This window comes from Dama dama, chromosome 1 (assembly GCF_033118175.1).
Source record: "Dama dama isolate Ldn47 chromosome 1, ASM3311817v1, whole genome shotgun sequence".
Taxonomy (NCBI): Eukaryota; Metazoa; Chordata; class Mammalia; order Artiodactyla; family Cervidae; genus Dama; species Dama dama.
This window is the reverse complement of record NC_083681.1, coordinates 50,915,635-50,926,200: the sequence shown is the minus strand read 5'-3', so window position 1 is coordinate 50,926,200 and position 10,566 is coordinate 50,915,635. Positions and strand designations below refer to the sequence as shown.

Sequence of the window (10,566 nt, the reverse complement as noted above, 5' to 3'; positions counted from 1 at the left end):
AGCCGTACACGCTGCCGCGATGCCTACCGGGAATTGTAGTTCCTCAAGGGAAGGGCTCCAAAGCCGCGGGTGGTGCTGGGATTTGTAGTTGTCTTTGCACTCAAGCCGCGGGCCAGGGTCCGGAAGTTGTGGCACCCTTTTCCCCTTTCCAGTGGCCCTCACACTTCCTTTCCCCGGGTCCTTCAGGCTGCTTTTGCGTGCGACGCCAGCCGGCAGGGGCCAATCGCAAGGCGACGCGAAGGGGCGGGGCCATAGTTTAAACTAATTGTGCGCTCACAGCGCTGGCGCGGGCCCGAGAAGAAGGCGATCCTGGGGAAGTGAGAGTCGGAGCGGGAGCGCGCGGCCAGGTAATCGGCGCGGGCCCGCTACTAGCGTGAGGCTGGGGCACCTGCAGGGATGCCCGAGTCTAAAAGAGGTGCTGAAGAGGCGGGTGCGGGAGGAAGGCCTCCTTCATAAGCGAGGCTGACTGGGGAGAGTCTTTCGAGGGTAACGTTTGTAAGGAAAGGGCCTTGTCCGAGAGGGAGGTGCCGGGCGTGCTTAGGGGGAGGGTCTGTTTGGGGGCGTGTCCGTGGAATTGTGTCGGGGGGCGACGCGGGTGTTGGTAATGCTGGTTCCTGAAAGGAGTGTCTCCGAGGGTTCCTGTAGTGGGAAGTCTTCGCCTATTATTGTTAACAATAGTGGTAGTAGTAATAATAAACATTTTCTGAGGGCCAACTACGTTTCAGACACCGTGCCACACCCTTTATATGGATCATCTTTTTAATATTCCTAACAGCTTTATTATAGTTTATTACAGATGGGCCGCCTGAGATTTATGTTCACCTTGGCCCCGGTTACATAGCTCTTGCATGGTTGGCTATACTGGGGGTTTTTGTGGGTTGGGTCTAAGTGAAGGGGAGGGATTGTGTTGGCTGTGCGGGTCGTCTTCGACGAGTCAATTTCTTTTGAATCTCACTTTTTTCATATGTAAACAATGAATTTACCTGCCTAATCTACTTTCCTGGGGTTATGAGGGTCAAATCAGGTGGGCTGTTTCTTGCAAGCATCTTGGAGAGTACACATTTTTGAGTATAAGTGATGTGACTGCTGTGAATATATGAGAAGCTAGAGGGAATGTTCAAATCAGGTAAGGCAGCCTTCAGCCAGCTGGGTTGAATGTGTTCCCTCCCTTTCTGATCCTGTGTGGTATTTTCTCCTTCAGAGGGAGAAGGGCGCGTACTTCTTTGTGAAAGCTGCTAAAGTACTCTTTTCTTGGCCCAAGTTCAAGCAAATGATGACTAATTATAAAGCCTGAATCCTAATCCATAGACAAAACCTATACTCCACAAAACTAGAAGATCTTAACCAAAAGCTCATATAAGGGACATTTCTATTTAGAATGTTCTTTTTTTTAAATTTGTGGAATATGGGAGTGGAAAGAATGCCTTGAACTGAGACTCAAGTTCTAGAACTGTTAGGATGAGGGAGAACCCTGCCGCAGATGGCTAAACAGAGCTGATCAGGGAATGTTTTGGCAGCTTTGTCTAATTGATAAAACCCTATGGTCAGTAGATATGTTGGAGGCCATTTATTTCAGCATAGTGTACATTAAACAGACTCAAAATGAGCATTTCCAAGAATGAGACCACCCCCAAATGTTAGAACAATTCTAATAAATAACATAGTTTTGTGCTTTCAGTGGTTATTTCATTTTACCCATATATGTTTACTGTTTTTTCCATCATTCTTTCTTGCATTTTATTCCTTTGTTTTCATCAAATAGATGAATACATGCTTCTGATTTTTTTTTTTTATCACATTATGAAGCATGTCAGATCTTAGTTTTCCCACCAGGGATCAAACCTGTGCCCCCTGCAATGGAAGTATGGTGTCCTAACCCTGGACTGCCACAGAATTCCCCCTTCAGATGTTTTCTTAGTGAGAGTCTGTTAGTGGTAAATACTCTGTTGGAAAATGTCTTTAACTTCCTTATCAATCTTGATTGATAGTTTAGCTGGGTACTAGACTTCCAATTATTTTTCCCCAGCACTTTGAAAATGTCATTTTACCGAAGTTACGGCTTTTTGTTGTTAACTCCTGAGAACTGTGTTCACAATTTAACTATTATTTCATTGTATGTACCCTGCCTTTTTCTCTGGTTCTTTTTAAGATCCTCTTTTTTGGTCATTTGTGTTTTGCAGTTTCATTACATGTGTGGATTTAATTTTATTCTACTTGGGCTAATAGTGATGCCTCAATCTGAGGTTTCATACCTTTCAGTTTTATAAAGATTCCCAGTCATTATCTCTTTATTTAAAAAAAAATGTTTTTCCATCTGTCACCGTACAAAGATGCTATATTATAGACTCTTTTCCCCACACTGTACAGTTCATAATCCGTGACTCACTTATTTTGTCACTGGCAGTTTGCACCTCTCAGTCTCCCTCACCTACTTTTTTCATCCCCTCATCCTACTCCCTCAAGAGCCACCTGTTTGTTCTCTGTATCTGTGAGTCTTCCTATTTTGTTATGTTTTTTTCATTTGATTTTTAGATTCCATGTGTAATTGAAATTGTACAATATTTTTCTATGTCTGACTTATTTCACTCACCTAGTACATGTTATCACATGTACTCACCATCCATGTTGTCACAAATGGCGAGATGTCATTCTGTTTCGTGGCAGAGTAATATTCCATTAGATTATATGCCACACCTTCTTTATCCATTCATCTATCCATGTGCATTTAGGTTGCTTCTCTATCTTGGCTGTTGTCAATAATGCTGCAATGAACATAGGGTGTATATATCTTTTCCAATTAGTGTTTTCATTTTCTTTGGATAAACACCCAGGAGTGGAATTGCTGAATCATATAATAGTTCTATTTTTAACTTTTTGAGGAACTTCCATACTATCTTCCTTAGCGGCTGCACCAATATACATTCCCCTCAGCAGTGCATGAGGACAGTTTTGTCAGGATTGTTTTGGCTATTCAAGGTCTTTTGTGTTTCCATACAAATTTTAGAATTACAGTATTTGTCTTAGTTCTGTGAAAAATTACCTTGGTATTTTGATAGAGATTGAATCAAATTTGTAGAATGCCTTAGGCTACTATGCTCATTTTAATAGTATTAATTCTTCCAATCCATTAGCATGGTGTATCTTCCCATTTGTTAGTGTCATCTTTAATTTCTTTCACCAATATCTTAAGTTCAGTTGCTCAGTTGTATCCAACTCTTTGCAAACCCATGGACTGCAGCAGGCCTGGCTTCCCTGTCCATCACCAACTCCTGGAGCTTACTCAGACTCATGTCTGTCAAGCTGGTGATGCCATCTAACCATCTCGTCCACTGTCTTTTCTGAGTACAGACTTTTTACCTCTTTAGATTTACTACTAGGTATTTTATTATTTTTGATGCAGTTGTAAATAAAAAATTTTTTTAAATTGTTTTCTTAATTTCTCTTTCTGATAGTTCTTTGTTAGCATATAGAAACAATAGATTTCTGTATATTAATTTTGTATTCTACAACTTTACTGGATTTATTAATTGGTTCTAATGGTTTTTTGGTGGCACCTTTAGGATTGTCAATACTACCATGTCATCTGCAAACAGTGACAGTTTTACTTCTTCCTTCCCAATTTGGTTTCTTTTTCTTGCCTGATTGCTGTGGCTAGGACTTCAAATAGTATGTTGAGTAAAAGTGGTGACAGTGGGCATCCTTGTCTTGTTCTTGATCTTAGAGGAAATGCTTTCAGCTTTTTACTGCTGAGATGCTGTCAGCTGTGGGCTTGTCATATCTGGTCTTTATTTTGTTGAGGTATGTTCCCTATGGACTTACTTTGATGGTTTTTTTTTTTAAGTCATATACGGATGTTGAATTTTGTTAAAAGTGTTTCTGCATTCATTTAGATGATTTTTATTCTTTAGTTTGTTAATACTGTGTTTTACATTGATTGATTTGTGGATATTGAACCATCCTTGCATCCCTGGAATAAATCCCATGTGATCATGGTGTATGATCTTTTTAATGTGTTGTTGAATGTGGTTTGCTAATATTTTGTTGAGAATTTTTATAACTATAAAGTGATACTGGCCTATAATTTTCTTTTTTTGTGTGATATCTTTGTCTGATTTTGGTGTTTGAGTGACACTGGCCTTGAAAGTGAATTTGGAAGCATTGCTTTCTGTAATTTTTTGGGATAGTTTGAGAAGGATACGTGTTCACTCTTCTTTAAATATTTGGTAGAATTTCACCTATGAAGTCGTCTGGTCCTGGACTTTTGTTTATTGGGAGTTTTTTAAATTGCCAATTTGATTTTATTACTGGTAATTGGTCTGTTCATATTTTCTATTTCTTCCTGATTCATTCTTAGGAGGTTGTATATTTCTGGGAATTCGTCCATTTCTCTTAGGTTGTCCATTTTTTGGCATATGCCTCTTTAAATAGTGCCTCTCCCTGATCTCATATTTAACTTATTTTGAGCCTTCTAGTGGCTTCCCCAGTGGCTCAGCAGTAAAGATTCCGGCTGTAGTGCAGGAGACACAGGAGACTGGGGTTCAGTCCTTGGGTTGGAAAGATCCCCTGGAGGAGGGTATGGCAACCCACTCCAATATTGCCTGGAGAATCCCACAGACAGAGGAGTCTGGTGGGCTGCAGCCCATAGGGTTGCGGTGTCAGACATGACTAAAGTGACTTAGTGGCAGCAGCAGTAGCAGAGCCTTCTAATTCTGTCCTCCACATCTCTTATTCTTTATAATTTCCATCTCTATCTTTCTGTGTTACATGTGGATAATTTCCTTTAAGCTAGAATTAGTTTACTTTTTGAATTCTTATTTTTCATTCGCTAAGTTTTTCATTTCTACAAGTACTATGGTTCATTTTCAAATCTGGCTGTCTGTTTCATGGTATCTTGCTTTTGTCTTGTGTTTCCAATTCTTCTATAATAGCTTTAAATAAGTTTATTGTGTCCTGTTTTCTGAAGTTTTGGGGATATAATCCTGCCATTTGCTTTAATGACTCTGGTCGTAATGGATTGTTTGCTCAAGTATTTTATAATTTTAGATTGTGAGCTCATTCAAAGCAGTATCATCTATGGTGGTCTTTTTAAAAAGCACTTTTATTTATTAGTTTATTTTTGGCTGCAATGGGTCTTCATTGCTGCTCTTGGGCTTTCTCTAGTTGTGGTGAGCTGGGGCTCCTCTTTGCAATGCACAGGCTTCTCATTGCGCTGGCTTTTCTTGTTGTGGAGCATGGGCTCTAGGTGCTCGGACTTCAGTAGTTGCAGCGCTCGGGCTTAGTTGCCTGCAGCATGTAGAGTCTTTCCAGAGCAGGGGTGGAACCCATGTCCTCTGTGTTGGCAGGCAGATTCTAACCACTAGACCACCAGGGAAGTCCTGTGGTAGTCTTGTGTAGCTTGAGTTGAGGTCAGTTCTCTCAAGAAAAGTTTTTTTTTTTTAAATCAACTTTGCTTAATTATAATTTATGTACAATAAAATTTATTTAAAGTAAAAAGTTTTGACAGATTTATACATTTAGAAAAAGCTGCCACAGTCATGATACAGAGCATTCCCATAACTCCCAAAAATTTCCTTATGCCTCTTTACAGATCATCATTGGCCCCCAAGAACCAAGTATCTAATTACTGAAGATTAATTTGTGTTTTCTAGAATTTTATCTAGAAAATATATACAGAGTATATGTTTGTGTCTGCTTTCTTTCAGGCAGTGTAATGCATTTGATATTTATGTATTTAGTGCATGTATCAGTAATTTGTTACTTTCTGTTGCTATTGCCAAAGAATGCTCAAACTACCACACAGTTGCACTCATCTCACATGCTAGTAAAGTAATGCTCAAAACTCTCCAAGCCAGGCTTCAGCAATATGTGAACCGTGAACTTCCAGATGTTCAAGATGGTTTTAGAAAAGGCAGAGGAACCAGAGATCAAATTGCCAACATCTGCTGGATCATTGAAAAAGCAAGAGAGTTCCAGAAGAACATCTATTTATGCTTTATTGACTATGCCAAAGCCTTTGACTGTGTGGATCACAATAAACTGTGGAAAATTTTGAAAGAGATGGAAAGACCACTTGACCTACCTCTTGAGAAATCTGTATGCAGGTCAGGAAGCAATAGTTAGAACTGGACATGGACCAACAGACTGGTTCCAAATAGGAAAAGGAGTACGTCGAGGCTGTATATTGTCACCCTGCTTGTTTAACTTATATGCAGAGTACATCATGAGAAATGCTGGGCTGGATGAAGCACAAGCTGTAATCAAGACTGCCGGGAGAAATATCAGTAACCTCAGATATGCAGATGACACCACCTTTATGGCAGAAAGCAAAGAAGAACTAAAGAGCCTCTTGATGAAAGTGAAAGAGGAGAGTGAAAAGTTGGCTTAAATCTCCACATTCAGCAGACTAAGATCATGGCATCCAGTCCCATCACTTCATGGGAAATAGATGGGGAAACAGTAGAAACGGTGGCTGACTTTATTATTCTGGGATCCAAAATCACTGCAGATGGTGACTGCAGCCATGAAATTAAAAGACGCTTACTCCTTGGAAGGAAAGTTATGACCAACCTAGATAGCATATTAAAAAGCAGAGACATCACTTTGTCCACAAAGGTTCATCTAGTCAAGGCTATGGTTTTTCCAGTAGTCATGTATGGATGTGAGAGTTGGACTATAAAGAAAGCTGAGCACCGAAGAATTGATGCTTTTGAACTGTGGTGTTGGAGAAGACTCTTGAGAGTCCCTTGGACTGCAAGGCGATCCAACCAGTCCATCCTAGAGGAGCTCAGTCCTGGTTGTTCATTGGAAGGACTGATGTTGAAGCTGAAACTCTAGTACTTTGGCCACCGGGTGCGAAGAGCTGACTCATTTGAAAAGACCCTGATGCTGGGAAAGATTGAGGGCAGGAGGAGAAGGAGACGAGAATGGAGGAGAGGATGAGCTGGTTGTATGGCATCACAGACTCAATGGACATGGGTTTGGGTGGACTCCGGGAGTTGGTGATGGACAGGGAGGCCTGGCGTGCTGCGGTTCATGGGGTCGCAAAGAGTCAGACATGACTGAGTGACTGAACTGGAACTGTTGCTAAGTAGTCTTCCTTTGTATGACTATATCATACAATTTTGTTTATCATTTACTTTTTAAAATTTATTTTTATTGTAATATTTACAATATTGTGTTGGTTTCTGCCATACATCAACATGAATCAGCCATAGGTATACATATGTCCTCTCTCTCTTGAACCTCCCTCCCACCTCTCACCCCATCCCACCCCTCTAGGTTGTCATAGAGCACTGGCTTGAGCTCCCTGCATCATATAGCATTTCCCCACTGGCGATCTGTTTTACATAGAGTAATGTATATGTTTCAATGCCACCTTCTCCTTCCCCCACTGTGCCCACAACTCTGTTCTCTTATGTCTGTGTCTCTGTTGCTGCCCTGCAAATTGGTTCGTCAGTGCTGTTTTTCTAGATTCCATACATATGCGTTAATATATACTTGTTTTCCTCTTTCTAACTTACTTCACTCTGTATAACAGGCTCTTCATCCGCCTCACTACAGGTGACTCAGATTTGTTCCTTTTTATGGCTGAGTAATATTTCATTGTAATTATGTACCACACCTTCTTTATCTGTTCATCTGTTGATGGACATTTAGGTTGCTTCCTTGTCCTTTGTAAATAGTGGCCTTTGTAAATAGTGCTGCTATGAACATTGGGGTACATGTATCTTTTAGAATTGTGGTTTTCTCAGGGTAAGTGCCCAGTAGTGGATCTGCTGTGTCATATGGTAGTAGTATTCTTAGTTGTTGTTTTTTTTTATTTTTATTAGTTGGAGGCTAATTACTTTACAGTATTGTAGTGGTTTTTGCCATACATTGACGTGAATCAGCCATGGATTTGCATGTGTTCCCCTTCCCGATCCCCCCTCCCTTATTCTTAGTTTTTTAAGAAATCTCCATACTGTTCTCCATGGTGGCTGTACTAATCCACATTCTCACCAACTATGCAAGAGGGTTCCCTTTTCTCCACACCCCTCGCTAGCATTTATTATTTGTAGGTTTTTTGATGATGGTCATTCTGACTGCTGTATCATTTACTGTTCATGGACACTTGGGCTATTGGCAGTTTTTGGCTGTTATGAATAAAATTGCTGTGAGCATTCATGTACAAATCTTTGTGATATGCGAACATACATTTTCCTGACTCTTTGGCGTGAAATGGCTGGGTCATATGGCAAGGTATTTTTAATTTTTAAGAAATTACCAGTTTTCCAAAATGGTTGTACTATTTTATGTTCCCATTGCAGTATCTGAGAGTTTTGGTTTCTTTATTTTCTTACCAACATTTGGTATAGTAAGTCTTTTTAATTTTTGTCATTCTCATGGAGATTTAGTGTTATTGTGATTTTAATTTGCATTTTCCTGATGATGAACATCTTTTCATGTATTTATTGGCCATTTGTGTGTCTCCTGCTACAACTTTGTATTTGCTTCTTTGGGAACTCAAGGCTTAACCCCCAACCTGGGGTTAAAATGTCTGTAATTTTTTTCACTTGTAGATTTCTAGGCCACAGATTTATTATAAATTTTTAAATTCCAAATCCATCTCTTGTGTGCACCCAGGTTATTAATTCCTAGAAAGTTTTTTTTCCTCCCACTTTACTACGTTTGTAAGGCAACCTTCCTTATTTTCCTGTGGACAGTTTTTTTTTTTTTCCCTAGTCTCTTTTTACTGAGGGTGTCAGGGTCACAAAGAGTCAGATGGGACTGAAGCAACTTAGCCTGCACACCCAGCCTTTATACAGAGATCTCAGTTGCTTTTTATGGGCTCAAGATCTGAAGTATGAGGAGGTCACAGATTCCTTACATTGCTAGGACAGCTATGCCTCACTAATCCAATTTTCAGCTTCTGTTTCAGGAAACAGTTTCTGTTTCTTGGGATTTCTTTTACTTTCTTGTGAGTTCAGTTTATCTAGTGTCAGAATCCTATCAGGAAAATAGAAACCACACACAGGTATTTTAAGAGAGTGAATTCAGTAAAGGGATTTAGTTTAAACCTTTGTTGGAGGGCTGAAAGAGCAAAAAGGGGAATCTTCAAGTAACTTACTTTATAACTGCATTAAGCGGCTGCTTCATCCAGGACTGAAAAACAAAGGCAGAAGGTTGGGGTTGGCAGAACTTAGAATTCTGGAGGGATCTGGTGGGACCGCGCCTGGAATCTCTGAGGAGAAGGCGTTGCCTGGTGTTGCTGGTGTCTCAGGAGCCCACAGAAGGGGCCTTGGGGAGCCAGGTTTGGTTGAGCCCTGCTCTGGTGCCTCAAAGAGGGAGTTTAGAAGGAAGCAGGGAGAAACCAACTGCAGTTGTCAGGAGCAGAGAGCCACAGGAAGAAGGAAGTCCCTGGCAGCCTCCTCCTGCCTTCGATTTTTCCTGTTTGCACCCCGTTAACAGACCCTAACTGGGAGCCAGCTGGCAAAGGTGAAGTGATATTGGAAGAGTCCAAGCCACAGCAACGCAGAGCAGACCATAACTACAGGGTAGGTGTGGTTCTAAGAGATAGTAATTTGACTAGCAAGTCAAAAAGGATTTTTATTCTGTTTTACTAGGCATTTTCAGGCAAATTTAGTAGGAAGATTTTCAGGTTACCTGGTCCATTATATCAGCAGTCAGTAACAGCGATAGCTGACTTTGTTTTTTTCTGGCATATAATGTGAGCCAGGCACTGTTCTAAGCACTTTACATGAACTGCTTCCCAAAGCTCTATCGTACTGTTGTTGTTGCTATAACTTAGTTTACCCAAAGCCATACAGTTTGTAAGAGGTGGAGTTGGTGTTCTGATCCAAGCATTCTGGGTTCCGTAACATTCTTAACTTCTCTGTTGTGCTGAGAGTTCCTCCCCTACATCAAACCAGAATCTATCCTCCTCTGACTTCCACTCGCTAGTTCTGGTTTTGTCTTCTCGCAAGGGGTCATATGAGTCTTTCTCCTCCTCTGCATGACAAACATGCATATATTTGAAAAAGTTTTCATGTTTTGTGTCGTGAATTTCAGACACTTCATCAGGGTGGTTATCATTCTTCCTCTGCATGTACGCTCTGCTTTTCAGAGGTGGGGCATAGATTAGTCTGCTAACATGACCTGAGCTGATTTTGGGTGGCTCTGTCATTCATGCCTCTCCTCCCACTATGGGCAGCCTTCCCCGCCACACAACCGCCTGCCCCCAGCCAAACGGCAACCTTTTCAGTATGAACTATGTACCAGGTCTCCACCATCCTGTGTTAGTTTGGTTGATTTCTTTTATTCTAAATGCAGGGCTTTATATTTAGTCCTATTAAATTATACATTTGCTATTTTTGATACATCAAACCTGTTAAGATCTTTTTGCCATATCAAATCTAAAAACATTGTATTTTCTTTTCTTCACAGTTTACAATTCCAGACTTTAACACACCAACCTTACATGTTACATTCTGTCTTTGGTAAAACATGCTAAATATGGTAGGTTTGAGAAGCAAGCTGAATGTTATACCTCTAGAGATCTTGAGGACTTCCCTGGTGGCTCAGAGGGTA

General features: G+C 40.6%; 1 protein-coding gene across 4 annotated transcripts in view; it reads left to right on the top strand.

Annotated features, from left to right (window-relative positions):
* The first annotated feature begins 212 nt into the window (after nt 1–212).
* Nucleotides 213–10,566, top strand: part of NUMA1 (nuclear mitotic apparatus protein 1) — a 71,459-nt gene continuing 61,105 nt past the window's right edge. For 2 of the 4 annotated variants that reach the window (XM_061149295.1, XM_061149253.1), the window contains exon 1: nt 213–347. The gene's annotated coding sequence lies outside the window, so the exon portion shown is untranslated. The remainder of the gene's footprint in view (nt 348–10,566) is intronic. The other 2 variants (XM_061149302.1, XM_061149286.1) reach the window with 1 other exon arrangement.